Source organism: Eschrichtius robustus, chromosome 5 (genome assembly GCF_028021215.1).
Source record: "Eschrichtius robustus isolate mEscRob2 chromosome 5, mEscRob2.pri, whole genome shotgun sequence".
NCBI lineage: Eukaryota > Metazoa > Chordata > Mammalia > Artiodactyla > Eschrichtiidae > Eschrichtius > Eschrichtius robustus.
In genome coordinates, this window is record NC_090828.1 from 94,851,919 (window position 1) to 94,876,946 (window position 25,028).

Below are 25,028 nucleotides of genomic sequence, written 5' to 3' on the forward strand. Positions count from 1 at the left end.
TATTCAGGAAAAAACGCATACGCCCTTTTTGGCCAAGGGCATCATTGTCGAGGTTTTGCCGCTTTTCCTGTGCTTTAAAGGCGATTCGTATCTACCTCCTGAAATCTGTTTCCTGCAATTCTGCCTTGCTTTCAAATCCTCTTCGTTGCCTTCCCTCAATATTTTTGTGGGCGAGAGTTATCATTTCTAACTCTGCAGGTTTGTGATTTGCAGGGCCCCTGAGCTCCATTTTTCAACTCGCTTTTTTGGGAGCTGGCCGCAAAAGCGTAGGATTGCTTCAGGCCCTATTCTGGTTCCGGGCGGCAGGCTGAGCCTGTGGTTAATTCTTCTTCCTGATGGGAAAATAGAGTGACCTGTGCCTGTCCCACCACCTAGAGCTAGTCGCTCATTGGTTCCCCCTCTTCCCGTTCATCCTCAGGACAAATTGCAACCTGTACGGAACAGGAGGTTAAAGTGCTGATTCTCCAAGGAGGGAGGTTGCTATTAAAGTGGCTGGAATGGCGAACCCGAGCACAAGGAGATGAGAAATGAGGTGCGTTTTAGAAACCTTTCCCGATCACACAGTGTACCATCTTCTGGGTTTCTCATGCATGTTTTCGATGTAGGAAGATGCCCTTGAACCTGGAGATTTGGGACCCATCAGACGGGTACCACGCAGTATTACTTTAAAGGGTCTGCGTTTGCTCACCCAAGCTCACCAAAACTCTCAGCCCCAAGAGTGTCCACCCTTATGTCTCAATCAGCTGTGGGTCTAGATATGGTCAATCCAGGTGGCATCACAACCCCTGAACGAATTTTGTAAGAATTTCTCTCTCTTTCACTGTCTTTGTTTCACGGGTTTTTAAAAGTAATTGATTTTCCTAATGGGGTTTAGCTGCTTTTCACTGCTGTGTTTATGCCGCTTTACTCCCACTTGACTCACTTACGGAGAGATATCAATACATAGGTTTGAAGATTCTTACTAGTCAGATCTATTCTTGGGCGGTGAATAGGGGGTGTTGAGTCCAGTTCACTGAGCAAGGAGTAGGTCTTGTCTATTACATATTGGGTTTATGGAACGGTATCTGAGCTAATTTGAAACCCTTGTTTTAGGCATCACCCCACCTCACCTTTCCCGTTAGGCAGCCATAGTGTGTTTTCTAAATGTGTGACTCTGTTCTGTTTTGTAATTCAGTTCAAGTGTAGCGGTTTTTACATTCCCTCTATAAGTGATATCTTCTGATTAGTGTCTTTTTCTGTGTGACTTATTTCACTTAGAACCGTCGTACCTGAATCCACTCATCATGCTGCTACTAGCCTTATGACGTTGATTTCATGGCTGAGTGATATTCCATTGTACCTAAGGACCACAACTTCTTTATCCATTTTTCTCTTTCCTGGGATATTTAAGGTGGAATGAAGTGGAGGTTCTTGTCAACAGAGCAACGCTAAACTTTGGAGTGCCTGTGCCTTGCTGATTTTTAGTTTTCCCAAATTAGACGCCCATGAGTGGAAGTGCCCTATGCTCTCTAAGCCGAGTTTTTTAGATGTTTCAGGACACACCGTACACTTCTCCAGAGTGGCTGTTGGCAATTTACATCCCGCCCATCAGCGTAGCAAGGCTCCCATTTCTCCATGGCCTCTCTTGCATTTCTGGTATTGACACTTTATTCAGCATGGCCCTTTTGACCGATGGGAAGCGAGACTTCTTTGTAGCGCTGATTTGCCTTTCCAGGTTGCTTGGTTGGCCAAAAAGGGCGTATGCGTTTTTTCCTGAATATATTCAGGAAAAAACGCATACGCCCTTTTTGGCCAAGGGCATCATTGTCGAGGTTTTGCCGCTTTTCCTGTGCTTTAAAGGCGATTCGAATCTACCTCCTGAAATCTGTTTCCTGCAATTCTGCCTTGCTTTCAAATCCTCTTCTTTGCCTTCCCTCAATATTTTTGTGGGCGAGAGTTATCATTTATAACTCTGCAGGTTTGTGATTTGCAGGGCCCCTGAGCTCCATTTTTCAACTCGCTTTTTTGGGAGCTGGCCGCAAAAGCGTAGGATTGCTTCAGGACCTATTCTGGTTCCGGGCGGCAGGCTGAGCCGGTGGTTAATTCTTCTTCCTGATGGGAAAATAGAGTGACCTGTGCCTGTCCCACCACCTAGAGCTAGTCGCTCATTGGTTCCCCCTCTTCCCGTTCATCCTCAGGACAAATTGAAACCTGTACGGAACAGGAGGTTAAAGTGCTGATTCTCCAAGGAGGGAGATTGCTATTAAAGTGGCTGGAATGGCGAACCCGAGCACAAGGAGATGAGAAATGAGGTGCGTTTTAGAAACCTTTCCCGATCACACGGTGTACCATCTTCTGGGTTTCTCATGCATGTTTTCGATGTAGGAAGATGCCCTTGAACCTGGAGATTTGAGACCCATGGGATGGGTACCACACAGTATTACTTTAAAGGGTCTGCGTTTGCTCATCCAACCTCACCAAACCTCTCAGCCCCAAGAGTGTCCACCCTTATGTCTCAATCAGCTGTGGGTCTAGATATGGTCAATCCAGGTGGCATCACAACCCCTGAACGAATTTTGTAAGAATTTCTCTCTCTTTCACTGTCTTTGTTTCACGGGTTTTTAAAAGTAATTGATTTTCCTAATGGGGTTTAGCTGCTTTTCACTGCTGTGTTTATGCCGCTTTACTCCCACTTGACTCACTTACGGAGAGATATCAATACATAGGTTTGAAGATTCTTACTAGTCAGATCTATTCTTGGGCGGTGAATAGGGGGTGTTGAGTCCAGTTCACTGAGCAAGGAGTAGGTCTTGTCTATTACATATTGGGTTTATGGAACGGTATCTGAGCTAATTTGAAACCCTTGTTTTAGGCATCACCCCACCTCACCTTTCCCGTTAGGCAGCCATAGTGTGTTTTCTAAATGTGTGACTCTGTTCTGTTTTGTAATTCAGTTCAAGTGTAGCGGTTTTTACATTCCCTCTATAAGTGATATCTTCTGATTAGTGTCTTTTTCTGTGTGACTTATTTCACTTAGAACCGTCGTACCTGAATCCACTCATCATGCTGCTACTAGCCTTATGACGTTGATTTCATGGCTGAGTGATATTCCATTGTACCTAAGGACCACAACTTCTTTATCCATTTTTCTCTTTCCTGGGATATTTAAGGTGGAATGAAGTGGAGGTTCTTGTCAACAGAGCAACCCTAAACTTTGGAGTGCCTGTGCCTTGCTGATTTTTAGTTTTCCCAAATTAGACGCCCATGAGTGGAAGTGCCCTATGCTCTCTAAGCCGAGTTTTTTAGATGTTTCAGGACACACCGTACACTTCTCCAGAGTGGCTGTTGGCAATTTACATCCCGCCCATCAGCGTAGCAAGGCTCCCATTTCTCCATGGCCTATCTTGCATTTCTGGTATTGACACTTTATTCAGCATGGCCCTTTTGACCGATGGGAAGCGAGACTTCTTTGTAGCGCTGATTTGCCTTTCCAGGTTGCTTGGTTGGCCAAAAAGGGCGTATGCGTTTTTTCCTGAATATATTCAGGAAAAAACGCATACGCCCTTTTTGGCCAAGGGCATCATTGTCGAGGTTTTGCCGCTTTTCCTGTGCTTTAAAGGCGATTCGAATCTACCTCCTGAAATCTGTTTCCTGCAATTCTGCCTTGCTTTCAAATCCTCTTCGTTGCCTTCCCTCAATATTTTTGTGGGCGAGAGTTATCATTTATAACTCTGCAGGTTTGTGATTTGCAGGGCCCCTGAGCTCCATTTTTCAACTCGCTTTTTTGGGAGCTGGCCGCAAAAGCGTAGGATTGCTTCAGGACCTATTCTGGTTCCGGGCGGCAGGCTGAGCCGGTGGTTAATTCTTCTTCCTGATGGGAAAATAGAGTGACCTGTGCCTGTCCCACCACCTAGAGCTAGTCGCTCATTGGTTCCCCCTCTTCCCGTTCATCCTCAGGACAAATTGAAACCTGTACGGAACAGGAGGTTAAAGTGCTAATTCTCCAAGGAGGGAGATTGCTATTAAAGTGGCTGGAATGGCGAACCCGAGCACAAGGAGATGAGAAATGAGGTGCGTTTTAGAAACCTTTCCCGATCACACAGTGTACCATCTTCTGGGTTTCTCATGCATGTTTTCGATGTAGGAAGATGCCCTTGAACCTGGAGATTTGGGACCCATCAGACGGGTACCACGCAGTATTACTTTAAAGGGTCTGCGTTTGCTCACCCAAGCTCACCAAAACTCTCAGCCCCAAGAGTGTCCACCCTTATGTCTCAATCAGCTGTGGGTCTAGATATGGTCAATCCAGGTGGCATCACAACCCCTGAACGAATTTTGTAAGAATTTCTCTCTCTTTCACTGTCTTTGTTTCACGGGTTTTTAAAAGTAATTGATTTTCCTAATGGGGTTTAGCTGCTTTTCACTGCTGTGTTTATGCCGCTTTACTCCCACTTGACTCACTTACGGAGAGATATCAATACATAGGTTTGAAGATTCTTACTAGTCAGATCTATTCTTGGGCGGTGAATAGGGGGTGTTGAGTCCAGTTCACTGAGCAAGGAGTAGGTCTTGTCTATTACATATTGGGTTTATGGAACGGTATCTGAGCTAATTTGAAACCCTTGTTTTAGGCATCACCCCACCTCACCTTTCCCGTTAGGCAGCCATAGTGTGTTTTCTAAATGTGTGACTCTGTTCTGTTTTGTAATTCAGTTCAAGTGTAGCGGTTTTTACATTCCCTCTATAAGTGATATCTTCTGATTAGTGTCTTTTTCTGTGTGACTTATTTCACTTAGAACCGTCGTACCTGAATCCACTCATCATGCTGCTACTAGCCTTATGACGTTGATTTCATGGCTGAGTGATATTCCATTGTACCTAAGGACCACAACTTCTTTATCCATTTTTCTCTTTCCTGGGATATTTAAGGTGGAATGAAGTGGAGGTTCTTGTCAACAGAGCAACGCTAAACTTTGGAGTGCCTGTGCCTTGCTGATTTTTAGTTTTCCCAAATTAGACGCCCATGAGTGGAAGTGCCCTATGCTCTCTAAGCCGAGTTTTTTAGATGTTTCAGGACACACCGTACACTTCTCCAGAGTGGCTGTTGGCAATTTACATCCCGCCCATCAGCGTAGCAAGGCTCCCATTTCTCCATGGCCTCTCTTGCATTTCTGGTATTGACACTTTATTCAGCATGGCCCTTTTGACCGATGGGAAGCGAGACTTCTTTGTAGCGCTGATTTGCCTTTCCAGGTTGCTTGGTTGGCCAAAAAGGGCGTATGCGTTTTTTCCTGAATATATTCAGGAAAAAACGCATACGCCCTTTTTGGCCAAGGGCATCATTGTCGAGGTTTTGCCGCTTTTCCTGTGCTTTAAAGGCGATTCGAATCTACCTCCTGAAATCTGTTTCCTGCAATTCTGCCTTGCTTTCAAATCCTCTTCGTTGCCTTCCCTCAATATTTTTGTGGGCGAGAGTTATCATTTATAACTCTGCAGGTTTGTGATTTGCAGGGCCCCTGAGCTCCATTTTTCAACTCGCTTTTTTGGGAGCTGGCCGCAAAAGCGTAGGATTGCTTCAGGACCTATTCTGGTTCCGGGCGGCAGGCTGAGCCGGTGGTTAATTCTTCTTCCTGATGGGAAAATAGAGTGACCTGTGCCTGTCCCACCACCTAGAGCTAGTCGCTCATTGGTTCCCCCTCTTCCCGTTCATCCTCAGGACAAATTGAAACCTGTACGGAACAGGAGGTTAAAGTGCTGATTCTCCAAGGAGGGAGATTGCTATTAAAGTGGCTGGAATGGCGAACCCGAGCACAAGGAGATGAGAAATGAGGTGCGTTTTAGAAACCTTTCCCGATCACACGGTGTACCATCTTCTGGGTTTCTCATGCATGTTTTCGATGTAGGAAGATGCCCTTGAACCTGGAGATTTGAGACCCATGGGATGGGTACCACACAGTATTACTTTAAAGGGTCTGCGTTTGCTCATCCAACCTCACCAAACCTCTCAGCCCCAAGAGTGTCCACCCTTATGTCTCAATCAGCTGTGGGTCTAGATATGGTCAATCCAGGTGGCATCACAACCCCTGAACGAATTTTGTAAGAATTTCTCTCTCTTTCACTGTCTTTGTTTCACGGGTTTTTAAAAGTAATTGATTTTCCTAATGGGGTTTAGCTGCTTTTCACTGCTGTGTTTATGCCGCTTTACTCCCACTTGACTCACTTACGGAGAGATATCAATACATAGGTTTGAAGATTCTTACTAGTCAGATCTATTCTTGGGCGGTGAATAGGGGGTGTTGAGTCCAGTTCACTGAGCAAGGAGTAGGTCTTGTCTATTACATATTGGGTTTATGGAACGGTATCTGAGCTAATTTGAAACCCTTGTTTTAGGCATCACCCCACCTCACCTTTCCCGTTAGGCAGCCATAGTGTGTTTTCTAAATGTGTGACTCTGTTCTGTTTTGTAATTCAGTTCAAGTGTAGCGGTTTTTACATTCCCTCTATAAGTGATATCTTCTGATTAGTGTCTTTTTCTGTGTGACTTATTTCACTTAGAACCGTCGTACCTGAATCCACTCATCATGCTGCTACTAGCCTTATGACGTTGATTTCATGGCTGAGTGATATTCCATTGTACCTAAGGACCACAACTTCTTTATCCATTTTTCTCTTTCCTGGGATATTTAAGGTGGAATGAAGTGGAGGTTCTTGTCAACAGAGCAACCCTAAACTTTGGAGTGCCTGTGCCTTGCTGATTTTTAGTTTTCCCAAATTAGACGCCCATGAGTGGAAGTGCCCTATGCTCTCTAAGCCGAGTTTTTTAGATGTTTCAGGACACACCGTACACTTCTCCAGAGTGGCTGTTGGCAATTTACATCCCGCCCATCAGCGTAGCAAGGCTCCCATTTCTCCATGGCCTATCTTGCATTTCTGGTATTGACACTTTATTCAGCATGGCCCTTTTGACCGATGGGAAGCGAGACTTCTTTGTAGCGCTGATTTGCCTTTCCAGGTTGCTTGGTTGGCCAAAAAGGGCGTATGCGTTTTTTCCTGAATATATTCAGGAAAAAACGCATACGCCCTTTTTGGCCAAGGGCATCATTGTCGAGGTTTTGCCGCTTTTCCTGTGCTTTAAAGGCGATTCGAATCTACCTCCTGAAATCTGTTTCCTGCAATTCTGCCTTGCTTTCAAATCCTCTTCGTTGCCTTCCCTCAATATTTTTGTGGGCGAGAGTTATCATTTATAACTCTGCAGGTTTGTGATTTGCAGGGCCCCTGAGCTCCATTTTTCAACTCGCTTTTTTGGGAGCTGGCCGCAAAAGCGTAGGATTGCTTCAGGACCTATTCTGGTTCCGGGCGGCAGGCTGAGCCGGTGGTTAATTCTTCTTCCTGATGGGAAAATAGAGTGACCTGTGCCTGTCCCACCACCTAGAGCTAGTCGCTCATTGGTTCCCCCTCTTCCCGTTCATCCTCAGGACAAATTGAAACCTGTACGGAACAGGAGGTTAAAGTGCTAATTCTCCAAGGAGGGAGATTGCTATTAAAGTGGCTGGAATGGCGAACCCGAGCACAAGGAGATGAGAAATGAGGTGCGTTTTAGAAACCTTTCCCGATCACACGGTGTACCATCTTCTGGGTTTCTCATGCATGTTTTCGATGTAGGAAGATGCCCTTGAACCTGGAGATTTGGGACCCATGGGACGGGTACCACGCAGTATTACTTTAAAGGGTCTGTGTTTGCTCACCCAACCTCACCAAACCTCTCAGCCCCAAGAGTGTCCACCCTTATGTCTCAATCAGCTGTGGGTCTAGATATGGTCAATCCAGGTGGCATCACAGCCCCTGAACGAATTTTGTAAGAATTTCTCTCTCTTTCACTGTCTTTGTTTCACGGGTTTTTAAAAGTAATTGATTTTCCTAATGGGGTTTAGCTGCTTTTCACTGCTGTGTTTATGCCGCTTTACTCCCACTTGACTCACTTACGGAGAGATATCAATACATAGGTTTGAAGATTCTTACTAGTCAGATCTATTCTTGGGCGGTGAATAGGGGGTGTTGAGTCCAGTTCACTGAGCAAGGAGTAGGTCTTGTCTATTACATATTGGGTTTATGGAACGGTATCTGAGCTAATTTGAAACCCTTGTTTTAGGCATCACCCCACCTCACCTTTCCCGTTAGGCAGCCATAGTGTGTTTTCTAAATGTGTGACTCTGTTCTGTTTTGTAATTCAGTTCAAGTGTAGCGGTTTTTACATTCCCTCTATAAGTGATATCTTCTGATTAGTGTCTTTTTCTGTGTGACTTATTTCACTTAGAACCGTCGTACCTGAATCCACTCATCATGCTGCTACTAGCCTTATGACGTTGATTTCATGGCTGAGTGATATTCCATTGTACCTAAGGACCACAACTTCTTTATCCATTTTTCTCTTTCCTGGGATATTTAAGGTGGAATGAAGTGGAGGTTCTTGTCAACAGAGCAACCCTAAACTTTGGAGTGCCTGTGCCTTGCTGATTTTTAGTTTTCCCAAATTAGACGCCCATGAGTGGAAGTGCCCTATGCTCTCTAAGCCGAGTTTTTTAGATATTTCAGGACACACCGTACACTTCTCCAGAGTGGCTGTTGGCAATTTACATCCCGCCCATCAGCGTAGCAAGGCTCCCATTTCTCCATGGCCTCTCCTGCATTTCTGGTATTGACACTTTATTCAGCATGGCCCTTTTGACCGATGGGAAGCGAGACTTCTTTGTAGCGCTGATTTGCCTTTCCAGGTTGCTTGGTTGGCCAAAAAGGGCGTATGCGTTTTTTCCTGAATATATTCAGGAAAAAACGCATACGCCCTTTTTGGCCAAGGCATCATTGTCGAGGTTTTGCCGCTTTTCCTGTGCTTTAAAGGCGATTCGAATCTACCTCCTGAAATCTGTTTCCTGCAATTCTGCCTTGTTTTCAAATCCTCTTCGTTGCCTTCCCTCAATATTTTTGTGGGCGAGAGTTATCATTTATAACTCTGCAGGTTTGTGATTTGCAGGGCCCCTGAGCTCCATTTTTCAACTCGCTTTTTTGGGAGCTGGCCGCAAAAGCGTAGGATTGCTTCAGGACCTATTCTGGTTCCGGGCGGCAGGCAGAGCCTGTGGTTAATTCTTCTTCCTGATGGGAAAATAGAGTGACCTGTGCCTTTCCCAACACCTAGAGTTAGTCGCTCATTGGTTCCCCCTCTTCCCGTTCATCCTCAGGACATATTGCAACCTGTACGGAACAGGAGGTTAAACGTGCTGATTCTCCAAGGAGGGAGATTGCTAGTAAAGCGGCTGGAATGGCGACGCCGAGCACAAGGAGATGAGAAATGAGGTGCGTTTTAGGAACCTTTCCCGATCACACGGTGTACCATCTTCTGGGGTTCTCATGCATGTTTTCGATGTAGGAAGATGCCCTTCAACCTGGAGATTTGGGACCCATCAGACGGGTACCACGCACTATTACTTTAAAGGGTCTGTGTTTGCTCACCCAACCTCACCAAACCTCTCAGCCCCAAGAGTGTCCACCCTTATGTCTCAATCAGCTGTGGGTCTAGATATGGTTAACCCAGGTGGCATCACAGCCCCTAAAGAATTTTGTAAGAATTTCTCTCTCTTTCACTGTCTTTGTTTCACGGGTTTTTAAAAGTAATTCATTTTCCTAATGGGGTTTAGCTGCTTTTCACTGCTGTGTTTATGCCGCTTTACACCCACTTGACTCACTTACGGAGAGATATCAATACATAGGTTTGAAGATTCTTACTAGTCAGATTTAATCTTGGGCGGTGAATAGGGGGTTTTGAGTCCAGTTCACTGAGCAAGGAGTAGGTCTTGTCTATTACATATTGGGTTTATGGAACGGTATCTGAGCTAATTTGAAACCCTTGTTTTATGCATCACCCCACCTCGCCTTTCCCGTTAGGCAGCCATAGTGTGTTTTCTAAATGTGTGACTCTGTTCTGTTTTGTAATTCAGTTCAAGTGTAGCGGTTTTTACTTTCCCTCTATAAGTGATATCTTATGATTAGTGTCTTTTTCTGTGTGACTTATTTCACTTAGAACCGTCGTACCTGAATCCACTCATCATGCTGCTACTAGCCTTATGACGTTGATTTCATGGCTGAGTGATATTCCATTGTACCTAAGGACCACAACTTCTTTATCCATTTTTCTCTTTCCTGGGATATTTAAGGTGAAATGAAGTGGAGGTTCTTGTCAACAGAGCAACCCTAAACTTTGGAGTGCCTGTGCCTTGCTGATTTTTAGTTTTCCCAAATTAGACGCCCATGAGTGGAAGTGCCCTATGCTCTCTAAGCCGAGTTTTTTAGATATTTCAGGACACACCGTACACTTCTCCAGAGTGCCTGTTGGCAATTTACATCCCGCCCATCAGCGTAGCAAGGCTCCCATTTCTCCATGGCCTCTCTTGCATTTCTGGTATTGACACTTTATTCAGCATGGCCCTTTTGACCGATGGGAAGCGAGACGTCTTTGTAGCGCTGATTTGCCTTTCCAGGTTGCTTGGTTGGCCAAAAAGGGCGTATGCGTTTTTTCCTGAATATATTCAGGAAAAAACGCATACGCCCTTTTTGGCCAAGGGCATCATTGTCGAGGTTTTGCCGCTTTTCCTGTGCTTTAAAGGCGATTCGAATCTACCTCCTGAAATCTGTTTCCTGCAATTCTGCCTTGCATTCAAATCCTCTTCGTTGCCTTCCCTCAATATTTTTGTGGGCGAGAGTTATCATTTATAACTCTGCAGGTTTGTGATTTGCAGGGCCCCTGAGCTCCATTTTTCAACTCGCTTTTTTGGGAGCTGGCCGCAAAAGCGTAGGATTGCTTCAGGACCTATTCTGGTTCCGGGCGGCAGGCTGAGCCGGTGGTTAATTCTTCTTCCTGATGGGAAAATAGAGTGACCTGTGCCTGTCCCACCACCTAGAGCTAGTCGCTCATTGGTTCCCCCTCTTCCCGTTCATCCTCAGGACAAATTGAAACCTGTACGGAACAGGAGGTTAAAGTGCTGATTCTCCAAGGAGGGAGATTGCTATTAAAGTGGCTGGAATGGCGAACCCGAGCACAAGGAGATGAGAAATGAGGTGCGTTTTAGAAACCTTTCCCGATCACACGGTGTACCATCTTCTGGGTTTCTCATGCATGTTTTCGATGTAGGAAGATGCCCTTGAACCTGGAGATTTGGTACCCATGGGACGGGTACCACGCAGTATTACTTTAAAGGGTCTGCGTTTGCTCACCCAACCTCACCAAACCTCTCAGCCCCAAGAGTGTCCACCCTTATGTCTCAATCAGCTGTGGGTCTAGATATGGTCAATCCAGGTGGCATCACAGCCACTGAACGAATTTTGTAAGAATTTCTCTCTCTTTCACTGTCTTTGTTTCACGGGTTTTTTAAGAGTAATTGATTTTCCTAATGGGGTTTAGCTGCTTTTCACTGCTGTGTATATGCCGCTTTACTCCCATTTGACTCAATTACGGAGAGATATCAATACATAGGTTTGAAGATTCTTACTAGTCAGATCTATTCTTGGGCGGTGAATAGGGGGTGTTGGGTCCAGTTCACTGAGCAAGGAGTAGGTCTTGTCTATTACATATTGGGTTTATGGAACGGTATCTGAGCTAATTTGAAACCCTTGTTTTAGGCATCACCCCACCTCACCTTTCCCGTTAGGCAGCCATAGTGTGTTTTCTAAATGTGTGACTCTGTTCTGTTTTGTAATTCAGTTCAAGTGTAGCGGTTTTTACATTCCCTCTATAAGTGATATCTTCTGATTAGTGTCTTTTTCTGTGTGACTTATTTCACTTAGAACCGTCGTACCTGAATCCACTCATCATGCTGCTACTAGCCTTATGACGTTGATTTCATGGCTGAGTGATATTCCATTGTACCTAAGGACCACAACTTCTTTATCCATTTTTCTCTTTCCTGGGATATTTAAGGTGGAATGAAGTGGAGGTTCTTGTCAACAGAGCAACCCTAAACTTTGGAGTGCCTGTGCCTTGCTGATTTTTAGTTTTCCCAAATTAGATGCCCATGAGTGGAAGTGCCCTATTCTCTCTAAGCCGAGTTTTTTAGATATTTCAGGACACACCGTACACTTCTCCAGAGTGGCTGTTGGCAATTTACATCCCGCCCATCAGCGTAGCAAGGCTCCCATTTCTCCATGGCCTCTCTTGCATTTCTGGTATTGACACTTTATTCAGCATGGCCCTTTTGACCGATGGGAAACGAGACTTCTTTGTAGCGCTGATTTGCCTTTCCAGGTTGCTTGGTTGGCCAAAAACGGCGTATGCGTTTTTTCCTGAATATATTCAGGAAAAAACGCATACGCCCTTTTTGGCCAAGGGCATCATTGTCGAGGTTTTGCCGCTTTTCCTGTGCTTTAAAGGCGATTCGAATCTACCTCCTGAAATCTGTTTCCTGCAATTCTGCCTTGCTTTCAAATCCTCTTCGTAGCCTTCCCTCAATATTTTTGTGGGCGAGAGTTATCATTTCTAACTCTGCAGGTTTGTGATTTGCAGGGCCCCTGAGCTCCATTTTTCAACTCGCTTTTTTGGGAGCTGGCCGCAAAAGCGTAGGATTGCTTCAGGCCCTATTCTGGTTCCGGGCGGCAGGCTGAGCCGGTGGTTAATTCTTCTTCCTGATGGGAAAATAGAGTGACCTGTGCCTGTCCCACCACCTAGAGCTAGTCGCTCATTGGTTCCCCCTCTTCCCGTTCATCCTCAGGACAAATTGAAACCTGTACGGAACAGGAGGTTAAAGTGCTGATTCTCCAAGGAGGGAGATTGCTATTAAAGTGGCTGGAATGGCGAACCCGAGCACAAGGAGATGAGAAATGAGGTGCGTTTTAGAAACCTTTCCCGATCACACGGTGTACCATCTTCTGGGGTTCTCATGCATGTTTTCGATGTAGGAAGATGCCCTTGAACCTGGAGATTTGGGACCCATCAGACGGGTACCACGCAGTATTACTTTAAAGGGTCTGCGTTTGCTCACCCAACCTCACCAAACCTCTCAGCCCCAAGAGTGTCCACCCTTATGTCTCAATCAGCTGTGGGTCTAGATATGGTCAATCCAGGTGGCATCACAGCCCCTGAACGAATTTTGTAAGAATTTCTCTCTCTTTCACTGTCTTTGTTTCACGGGTTTTTAAAAGTAATTGATTTTCCTAATGGGGTTTAGCTGCTTTTCACTGCTGTGTTTATGCCGCTTTACTCCCACTTGACTCACTTACGGAGAGATATCAATACATAGGTTTGAAGATTCTTACTAGTCAGATCTATTCTTGGGCGGTGAATAGGGGGTGTTGGGTCCAGTTCACTGAGCAAGGAGTAGGTCTTGTCTATTACATATTGGGTTTATGGAACGGTATCTGAGCTAATTTGAAACCCTTGTTTTAGGCATCACCCCACCTCACCTTTCCCGTTAGGCAGCCATAGTGTGTTTTCTAAATGTGTGACTCTGTTCTGTTTTGTAATTCAGTTCAAGTGTAGCGGTTTTTACATTCCCTCTATAAGTGATATCTTCTGATTAGTGTCTTTTTCTGTGTGACTTATTTCACTTAGAACCGTCGTACCTGAATCCACTCATCATGCTGCTACTAGCCTTATGACGTTGATTTCATGGCTGAGTGATATTCCATTGTACCTAAGGACCACAACTTCTTTATCCATTTTTCTCTTTCCTGGGATATTTAAGGTGGAATGAAGTGGAGGTTCTTGTCAACAGAGCAACCCTAAACTTTGGAGTGCCTGTGCCTTGCTGATTTTTAGTTTTCCCAAATTAGACGCCCATGAGTGGAAGTGCCCTATGCTCTCTAAGCCGAGTTTTTTAGATATTTCAGGACACACCGTACACTTCTCCAGAGTGGCTGTTGGCAATTTACATCCCGCCCATCAGCGTAGCAAGGCTCCCATTTCTCCATGGCCTCTCCTGCATTTCTGGTATTGACACTTTATTCAGCATGGCCCTTTTGACCGATGGGAAGCGAGACTTCTTTGTAGCGCTGATTTGCCTTTCCAGGTTGCTTGGTTGGCCAAAAAGGGCGTATGCGTTTTTTCCTGAATATATTCAGGAAAAAACGCATACGCCCTTTTTGGCCAAGGCATCATTGTCGAGGTTTTGCCGCTTTTCCTGTGCTTTAAAGGCGATTCGAATCTACCTCCTGAAATCTGTTTCCTGCAATTCTGCCTTGTTTTCAAATCCTCTTCGTTGCCTTCCCTCAATATTTTTGTGGGCGAGAGTTATCATTTATAACTCTGCAGGTTTGTGATTTGCAGGGCCCCTGAGCTCCATTTTTCAACTCGCTTTTTTGGGAGCTGGCCGCAAAAGCGTAGGATTGCTTCAGGACCTATTCTGGTTCCGGGCGGCAGGCTGAGCCTGTGGTTAATTCTTCTTCCTGATGGGAAAATAGAGTGACCTGTGCCTTTCCCAACACCTAGAGCTAGTCGCTCATTGGTTCCCCCTTTTCCCGTTCATCCTCAGGACAAATTGCAACCTGTACGGAACAGGAGGTTAAACGTGCTGATTCTCCAAGGAGGGAGATTGCTAGTAAAGCGGCTGGAATGGCGACGCCGAGCACAAGGAGATGAGAAATGAGGTGCGTTTTAGGAACCTTTCCCGATCACACGGTGTACCATCTTCTGGGGTTCTCATGCATGTTTTCGATGTAGGAAGATGCCCTTCAACCTGGAGATTTGGGACCCATCAGACGGGTACCACGCACTATTACTTTAAAGGGTCTGTGTTTGCTCACCCAACCTCACCAAACCTCTCAGCCCCAAGAGTGTCCACCCTTATGTCTCAATCAGCTGTGGGTCTAGATATGGTCAATCCAGGTGGCATCACAGCCCCTAACGAATTTTGTAAGAATTTCTCTCTCTTTCACTGTCTTTGTTTCACGGGTTTTTAAAAGTAATTCATTTTCCTAATGGGGTTTAGCTGCTTTTCACTGCTGTGTTTATGCCGCTTTACACCCACTTGACTCACTTACGGAGAGATATCAATACATAGGTTTGAAGATTCTTACTAGTCAGATCTATTCTTGGGCGGTGAATAGGGGGTGTTGAGTCCAGTTCACTGAGCAAGGAGTAGGTCTTGTCTATTACATATTGGGTTTATGGAACGGTATCTGAGCTAATTTGAAACCCTTGTTTTATGCATCACCCCACCTCGCCTTTCCCGTTAGGCAGCCATAGTGTGTTTTCTAAATGTGTGACTCTGTTCTGTTTTGTAATTCAGTTCAAGTGTAGCGGTTTTTACTTTCCCTCTATAAGTGATATCTTATGATTAGTGTCTTTTTCTGTGTGACTTATTTCACTTAGAACCGTCGTACCTGAATCCACTCATCATGCTGCTACTAGCCTTATGACGTTGATTTCATGGCTGAGTGATATACCATTGTACCTAAGGACCACAACTTCTTTATCCATTTTTCTCTTTCCTGGGATATTTAAGGTGAAATGAAGTGGAGGTTCTTGTCAACAGAGCAACCCTAAACTTTGGAGTGCCTGTGCCTTGCTGATTTTTAGTTTTCCCAAATTAGACGCCCATGAGTGGAAGTGCCCTATGCTCTCTAAGCCGAGTTTTTTAGATGTTTCAGGACACACCGTACACTTCTCCAGAGTGGCTGTTGGCAATTTACATCCCGCCCATCAGCGTAGCAAGGCTCCCATTTCTCCATGGCCTCTCTTGCATTTCTGGTATTGACACTTTATTCAGCATGGCCCTTTTGACCGATGGGAAGCGAGACTTCTTTGTAGCGCTGATTTGCCTTTCCCGGTTGCTTGGTTGGCCAAAAAGGGCGTATGCGTTTTTTCCTGAATATATTCAGGAAAAAACGCATACGCCCTTTTTGGCCAAGGGCATCATTGTCGAGGTTTTGCCGCTTTTCCTCTGCTTTAAAGGCGATTCGAATCTACCTCCTGAAATCTGTTTCCTGCAATTCTGCCTTGCTTTCAAATCCTTTTCGTTGCCTTCCCTCAATATTTTTGTGGGCAAGAGTTATCATTTATAACTCTGCAGGTTTGTGATTTGCAGGGCCCCTGAGCTCCATTTTTCAACTCGCTTTTTTGGGAGCTGGCCGCAAAAGCGTAGGATTGCTTCAGGCCCTATTCTGGTTCCGTGCGGCAGGCTGAGCCGGTGGTTAATTCTTCTTCCTGATGGGAAAATAGAGTGACCTGTGCCTGTCCCACCACCTAGAGCTAGTCGCTCATTTGTTCCCCCTCTTCCCGTTCATCCTCAGGACAAATTGAAACCTGTACGGAACAGGAGGTTAAAGTGCTGATTCTCCAAGGAGGGAGATTGCTATTAAAGTGGCTGGAATGGCGAACCCGAGCACAAGGAGATGAGAAATGAGGTGCGTTTTAGAAACCTTTCCCGATCACACGGTGTACCAACATCTGGGTTTCTCATGCATGTTTTCGATGTAGGAAGATGCCCTTGAACCTGGAGATTTGGGACCCATGGGACGGGTACCACGCAGTATTACTTTAAAGGGTCTGCGTTTGCTCACCCAACCTCACCAAACCTCTCAGCCCCAAGAGTGTCCACCCTTATGTCTCAATCAGCTGTGGGTCTAGATATGGTCAATCCAGGTGGCATCACAGCCACTGAACGAATTTTGTAAGAATTTCTCTCTCTTTCACTGTCTTTGTTTCACGGGTTTTTTAATAGTAATTGATTTTCCTAATGGGGTTTAGCTGCTTTTCACTGCTGTGTTTATGCCGCTTTACTCCCACTTGACTCACTTACGGAGAGATATCAATACATAGGTTTGAAGATTCTTACTAGTCAGATCTATTCTTGGGCGGTGAATAGGGGGTGTTGGGTCCAGTTCACTGAGCAAGGAGTAGGTCTTGTCTATTACATATTGGGTTTATGGAACGGTATCTGAGCTAATTTGAAACCCTTGTTTTAGGCATCACCCCACCTCACCTTTCCCGTTAGGCAGCCATAGTCTGTTTTCTAAATGTGTGACTCTGTTCTGTTTTGTAATTCAGTTCAAGTGTAGCGGTTTTTACATTCCCTCTATAAGTGATATCTTCTGATTAGTGTCTTTTTCTGTGTGACTTATTTCACTTAGAACCGTCGTACCTGAATCCACTCATCATGCTGCTACTAGCCTTATGACGTTGATTTCATGGCTGAGTGATATTCCATTGTACCTAAGGACCACAACTTCTTTATCCATTTTTCTCTTTCCTGGGATATTTAAGGTGGAATGAAGTGGAGGTTCTTGGCAACAGAGCAACCCTAAACTTTGGAGTGCATGTGCCTTGCTGATTTTTAGTTTTCCCAAATTAGACGCCCATGAGTTGAAGTGCCCTATGCTCTCTAAGCCGAGTTTTTTAGATATTTCAGGACACACCGTACACTTCTCCAGAGTGGCTGTTGGCAATTTACATCCCGCCCATCAGCGTAGCAAGGCTCCCATTTCTCCATGGCCTCTCCTGCATTTCTGGTATTGACACTTTATTCAGCATGGCCCTTTTGACCGATGGGAAGCGAGACTTCTTTGTAGCGCTGATTTGCCTTTCCAGGTTGCTTGGTTGGCCAAAAAGGGCGTATGCGTTTTTTCCTGAATATATTCAGGAAAAAACGCATACGCCCTTTTTGGCCAAGGCATCATTGTCGAGGTTTTGCCGCTTTTCCTGTGCTTTAAAGGCGATTCGAATCTACCTCCTGAAATCTGTTTCCTGCAATTCTGCCTTGTTTTCAAATCCTCTTCGTTGCCTTCCCTCAATATTTTTGTGGGCGAGAGTTATCATTTATAACTCTGCAGGTTTGTGATTTGCAGGGCCCCTGAGCTCCATTTTTCAACTCGCTTTTTTGGGAGCTGGCCGCAAAAGCGTAGGATTGCTTCAGGACCTATTCTGGTTCCGGGCGGCAGGCTGAGCCTGTGGTTAATTCTTCTTCCTGATGGGAAAATAGAGTGACCTGTGCCTTTCCCAACACCTAGAGCTAGTCGCTCATTGGTTCCCCCTTTTCCCGTTCATCCTCAGGACAAATTGCAACCTGTACGGAACAGGAGGTTAAACGTGCTGATTCTCCAAGGAGGGAGATTGCTAGTAAAGCGGCTGGAATGGCGACGCCGAGCACAAGGAGATGAGAAATGAGGTGCGTTTTAGGAACCTTTCCCGATCACACGGTGTACCATCTTCTGGGGTTCTCATGCATGTTTTCGATGTAGGAAGATGCCCTTCAACCTGGAGATTTGGGACCCATCAGACGGGTACCACGCACTATTACTTTAAAGGGTCTGTGTTTGCTCACCCAACCTCACCAAACCTCTCAGCCCCAAGAGTGTCCACCCTTATGTCTCAATCAGCTGTGGGTCTAGATATGGTCAATCCAGGTGGCATCACAGCCCCTAACGAATTTTGTAAGAATTTCTCTCTCTTTCACTGTCTTTGTTTCACGGGTTTTTAAAAGTAATTCATTTTCCTAATGGGGTTTAGCTGCTTTTCACTGCTGTGTTTATGCCGCTTTACACCCACTTGACTCACTTACGGAGAGATATCAATACATAGGTTTGAAGATTCTTACTAGTCAGATCTATTCTTGGGCGGTGAATAGGGGGTGTTGAGTCCAGTTCACTGAGCAAGGAGTAGGTCTTGTCTATTACATATTGGGTTTATGGAACGGTATCTGAGCTAATTTGAAACCCTTGTTTTATGCATCACCCCACCTCGCCTTTCCCGTTAGGCAGCCATAGTGTGTTTTCTAAATGTGTGACTCTGTTCTGTTTTGTAATTCAGTTCAAGTGTAGCGGTTTTTACTTTCCCTCTATAAGTGATATCTTATGATTAGTGTCTTTTTCTGTGTGACTTATTTCACTTAGAACCGTCGTACCTGAATCCACTCATCATGCTGCTACTAGCCTTATGACGTTGATTTCATGGCTGAGTGATATACCATTGTACCTAAGGACCACAACTTCTTTATCCATTTTTCTCTTTCCTGGGATATTTAAGGTGAAATGAAGTGGAGGTTCTTGTCAACAGAGCAACCCTAAACTTTGGAGTGCCTGTGCCTTGCTGATTTTTAGTTTTCCCAAATTAGACGCCCATGAGTGGAAGTGCCCTATGCTCTCTAAGCCGAGTTTTTTAGATGTTTCAGGACACACCGTACACTTCTCCAGAGTGGCTGTTGGCAATTTACATCCCGCCCATCAGCGTAGCAAGGCTCCCATTTCTCCATGGCCTCTCTTGCATTTCTGGTATTGACACTTTATTCAGCATGGCCCTTTTGACCGATGGGAAGCGAGACTTCTTTGTAGCGCTGATTTGCCTTTCCCGGTTGCTTGGTTGGCCAAAAAGGGCGTATGCGTTTTTTCCTGAATATATTCAGGAAAAAACGCATACGCCCTTTTTGGCCAAGGGCATCATTGTCGAGGTTTTGCCGCTTTTCCTCTGCTTTAAAGGCGATTCGAATCTACCTCCTGAAATCTGTTTCCTGCAATTCTGCCTTGCTTTCAAATCCTTTTCGTTGCCTTCCCTCAATATTTTTGTGGGCAAGAGTTATCATTTATAACTCTGCAGGTTTGTGATTTGCAGGGCCCCTGAGCTCCATTTTTCAACTCGCTTTTTTGGGAGCTGGCCGCAAAAGCGTAGGATTGCTTCAGGCCCTATTCTGGTTCCGTGCGGCAGGCTGAGCCGGTGGTTAATTCTTCTTCCTGATGGGAAAATAGAGTGACCTGTGCCTGTCCCACCACCTAGAGCTAGTCGCTCATTTGTTCCCCCTCTTCCCGTTCATCCTCAGGACAAATTGAAACCTGTACGGAACAGGAGGTTAAAGTGCTGATTCTCCAAGGAGGGAGATTGCTATTAAAGTGGCTGGAATGGCGAACCCGAGCACAAGGAGATGAGAAATGAGGTGCGTTTTAGAAACCTTTCCCGATCACACGGTGTACCAACATCTGGGTTTCTCATGCATGTTTTCGATGTAGGAAGATGCCCTTGAACCTGGAGATTTGGGACCCATGGGACGGGTACCACGCAGTATTACTTTAAAGGGTCTGCGTTTGCTCACCCAACCTCACCAAACCTCTCAGCCCCAAGAGTGTCCACCCTTATGTCTCAATCAGCTGTGGGTCTAGATATGGTCAATCCAGGTGGCATCACAGCCACTGAACGAATTTTGTAAGAATTTCTCTCTCTTTCACTGTCTTTGTTTCACGGGTTTTTTAATAGTAATTGATTTTCCTAATGGGGTTTAGCTGCTTTTCACTGCTGTGTTTATGCCGCTTTACTCCCACTTGACTCACTTACGGAGAGATATCAATACATAGGTTTGAAGATTCTTACTAGTCAGATCTATTCTTGGGCGGTGAATAGGGGGTGTTGGGTCCAGTTCACTGAGCAAGGAGTAGGTCTTGTCTATTACATATTGGGTTTATGGAACGGTATCTGAGCTAATTTGAAACCCTTGTTTTAGGCATCACCCCACCTCACCTTTCCCGTTAGGCAGCCATAGTCTGTTTTCTAAATGTGTGACTCTGTTCTGTTTTGTAATTCAGTTCAAGTGTAGCGGTTTTTACATTCCCTCTATAAGTGATATCTTCTGATTAGTGTCTTTTTCTGTGTGACTTATTTCACTTAGAACCGTCGTACCTGAATCCACTCATCATGCTGCTACTAGCCTTATGACGTTGATTTCATGGCTGAGTGATATTCCATTGTACCTAAGGACCACAACTTCTTTATCCATTTTTCTCTTTCCTGGGATATTTAAGGTGGAATGAAGTGGAGGTTCTTGGCAACAGAGCAACCCTAAACTTTGGAGTGCATGTGCCTTGCTGATTTTTAGTTTTCCCAAATTAGACGCCCATGAGTTGAAGTGCCCTATGCTCTCTAAGCCGAGTTTTTTAGATATTTCAGGACACACCGTACACTTCTCCAGAGTGGCTGTTGGCAATTTACATCCCGCCCATCAGCGTAGCAAGGCTCCCATTTCTCCATGGCCTCTCCTGCATTTCTGGTATTGACACTTTATTCAGCATGGCCCTTTTGACCGATGGGAAGCGAGACTTCTTTGTAGCACTGATTTGCCTTTCCAGGTTGCTTGGTTGGCCAAAAAGGGCGTATGCGTTTTTTCCTGAATATATTCAGGAAAAAACGCATACGCCCTTTTTGGCCAAGGCATCATTGTCGAGGTTTTGCCGCTTTTCCTGTGCTTTAAAGGCGATTCGAATCTACCTCCTGAAATCTGTTTCCTGCAATTCTGCCTTGTTTTCAAATCCTCTTCGTTGCCTTCCCTCAATATTTTTGTGGGCGAGAGTTATCATTTATAACTCTGCAGGTTTGTGATTTGCAGGGCCCCTGAGCTCCATTTTTCAACTCGCTTTTTTGGGAGCTGGCCGCAAAAGCGTAGGATTGCTTCAGGCCCTATTCTGGTTCCGGGCGGCAGGCTGAGCCGGTGGTTAATTCTTCTTCCTGATGGGAAAATAGAGTGACCTGTGCCTGTCCCACCACCTAGAGCTAGTCGCTCATTGGTTCCCCCTCTTCCCGTTCATCCTCAGGACAAATTGAAACCTGTACGGAACAGGAGGTTAAAGTGCTGATTCTCCAAGGAGGGAGATTGCTATTAAAGTGGCTGGAATGGCGAACCCGAGCACAAGGAGATGAGAAATGAGGTGCGTTTTAGAAACCTTTCCCGATCACACGGTGTACCATCTTCTGGGTTTCTCATGCATGTTTTCGATGTAGGAAGATGCCCTTGAACCTGGAGATTTGGGACCCATGGGATGGGTACCACGCAGTATTACTTTAAAGGGTCTGCGTTTGCTCACCCAACCTCACCAAACCTCTCAGCCCCAAGAGTGTCCACCCTTATGTCTCAATCAGCTGTGGGTCTAGATATGGTCAATCCAGGTGGCATCACAGCCCCTGAACGAATTTTGTAAGAATTTCTCTCTCTTTCACTGTCTTTGTTTCACGGGTTTTTAAAAGTAATTGATTTTCCTAATGGGGTTTAGCTGCTTTTCACTGCTGTGTTTATGCCGCTTTACTCCCACTTGACTCACTTACGGAGAGATATCAATACATAGGTTTGAAGATTCTTACTAGTCAGATCTATTCTTGGGCGGTGAATACGGGGTGTTGGGTCCAGTTCACTGAGCAAGGAGTAGGTCTTGTCTATTACATATTGGGTTTATGGAACGGTATCTGAGCTAATTTGAAACCCTTGTTTTAGGCATCACCCCACCTCACCTTTCCCGTTAGGCAGCCATAGTGTGTTTTCTAAATGTGTGACTCTGTTCTGTTTTGTAATTCAGTTCAAGTGTAGCGGTTTTTACTTTCCCTCTATAAGTGATATCTTATGATTAGTGTCTTTTTCTGTGTGACTTATTTCACTTAGAACCGTCGTACCTGAATCCACTCATCATGCTGCTACTAGCCTTATGACGTTGATTTCATGGCTGAGTGATATTCCATTGTACCTAAGGACCACAACTTCTTTATCCATTTTTCTCTTTCCTGGGATATTTAAGGTGGAATGAAGTGGAGGTTCTTGTCAACAGAGCAACCCTAAACTTTGGAGTGCCTGTGCCTTGCTGATTTTTAGTTTTCCCAAATTAGACGCCCATGAGTGGAAGTGCCCTATGCTCTCTAAGCCGAGTTTTTTAGATGTTTCAGGACACACCGTACACTTCTCCAGAGTGGCTGTTGGCAATTTACATCCCGCCCATCAGCGTAGCAAGGCTCCCATTTCTCCATGGCCTCTCCTGCATTTCTGGTATTGACACTTTATTCAGCATGGCCCTTTTGACCGATGGGAAACGAGACTTCTTTGTAGCGCTGATTTGCCTTTCCAGGTTGCTTGGTTGGCCAAAAAGGGCGTATGCGTTTTTTCCTGAATATATTCAGGAAAAAACGCATACGCCCTTTTTGGCCAAGGGCATCATTGTCGAGGTTTTGCCGCTTTTCCTGTGCTTTAAAGGCGATTCGAATCTACCTCCTGAAATCTGTTTCCTGCAATTCTGCCTTGCTTTCAAATCCTCTTCGTTGCCTTCCCTCAATATTTTTGTGGGCGAGAGTTATCATTTATAACTCTGCAGGTTTGTGATTTGCAGGGCCCCTGAGCTCCATTTTTCAACTCGCTTTTTTGGGAGCTGGCCGCAAAAGCGTAGGATTGCTTCAGGCCCTATTCTGGTTCCGGGCGGCACGCTGAGCCGGTGGTTAATTCTTCTTCCTGATGGGAAAATAGAGTGACCTGTGCCTGTCCCACCACCTAGAGCTAGTCGCTCATTGGTTCCCCCTCTTCCCGTTCATCCTCAGGACAAATTGAAACCTGTACGGAACAGGAGTTTAAAGTGCTGATTCTCCAAGGAGGGAGATTGCTATTAAAGTGGCTGGAATGGCGAACCCGAGCACAAGGAGATGAGAAATGAGGTGCGTTTTAGAAACCTTTCCCGATCACACGGTGTACCATCTTCTGGGTTTCTCATGCATGTTTTCGATGTAGGAAGATGCCCTTGAACCTGGAGATTTGGGACCCATGGGACGGGTACCACGCAGTATTACTTTAAAGGGTCTGCGTTTGCTCACCCAACCTCACCAAACCTCTCAGCCCCAAGAGTGTCCACCCTTATGTCTCAATCAGCTGTGGGTCTAGATATGGTCAATCCAGGTGGCATCACAGCCCCTGAACGAATTTTGTAAGAATTTCTCTCTCTTTCACTGTCTTTGTTTCACGGGTTTTTAAAAGTAATTGATTTTCCTAATGGGGTTTAGCTGCTTTTCACTGCTGTGTTTATGCCGCTTTACTCCCACTTGACTCACTTACGGAGAGATATCAATACATAGGTTTGAAGATTCTTACTAGTCAGATCTATTCTTGGGCGGTGAATAGGGGGTGTTGGGTTCAGTTCACTGAGCAAGGAGTAGGTCTTGTCTATTACATATTGGGTTTATGGAACGGTATCTGAGCTAATTTGAAACCCTTGTTTTAGGCATCACCCCACCTCACCTTTCCCGTTAGGCAGCCATAGTGTGTTTTCTAAATGTGTGACTCTGTTCTGTTTTGTAATTCAGTTCAAGTGTAGCGGTTTTTACATTCCCTCTATAAGTGATATCTTCTGATTAGTGTCTTTTTCTGTGTGACTTATTTCACTTAAAACCGTCGTACCTGAATCCACTCATCATGCTGCTACTAGCCTTATGACGTTGATTTCATGGCTGAGTGATATTCCATTGTACCTAAGGACCACAACTTCTTTATCCATTTTTCTCTTTCCTGGGATATTTAAGGTGGAATGAAGTGGAGGTTCTTGTCAACAGAGCAACCCTAAACTTTGGAGTGCCTGTGCCTTGCTGATTTTTAGTTTTCCCAAATTAGACGCCCATGAGTGGAAGTGCCCTATGCTCTCTAAGCCGAGTTTTTTAGATATTTCAGGACACACCGTACACTTCTCCAGAGTGGCTGTTGGCAATTTACATCCCGCCCATCAGCGTAGCAAGGCTCCCATTTCTCCATGGCCTCTCCTGCATTTCTGGTATTGACACTTTATTCAGCATGGCCCTTTTGACCGATGGGAAGCGAGACTTCTTTGTAGCGCTGATTTGCCTTTCCAGGTTGCTTGGTTGGCCAAAAAGGGCGTATGCGTTTTTTCCTGAATATATTCAGGAAAAAACGCGTACGCCCTTTTTGGCCAAGGGCATCATTGTCGAGGTTTTGCCGCTTTTCCTGTGCTTTAAAGGCGATTCGAATCTACCTCCTGAAATCTGTTTCCTGCAATTCTGCCTTGTTTTCAAATCCTCTTCGTTGCCTTCCCTCAATATTTTTGTGGGCGAGAGTTATCATTTATAACTCTGCAGGTTTGTGATTTGCAGGGCCCCTGAGCTCCATTTTTCAACTCGCTTTTTTGGGAGCTGGCCGCAAAAGCGTAGGATTGCTTCAGGACCTATTCTGGTTCCGGGCGGCAGGCTGAGCCTGTGGTTAATTCTTCTTCCTGATGGGAAAATAGAGTGACCTGTGCCTTTCCCAACACCTAGAGCTAGTCGCTCATTGGTTCCCCCTCTT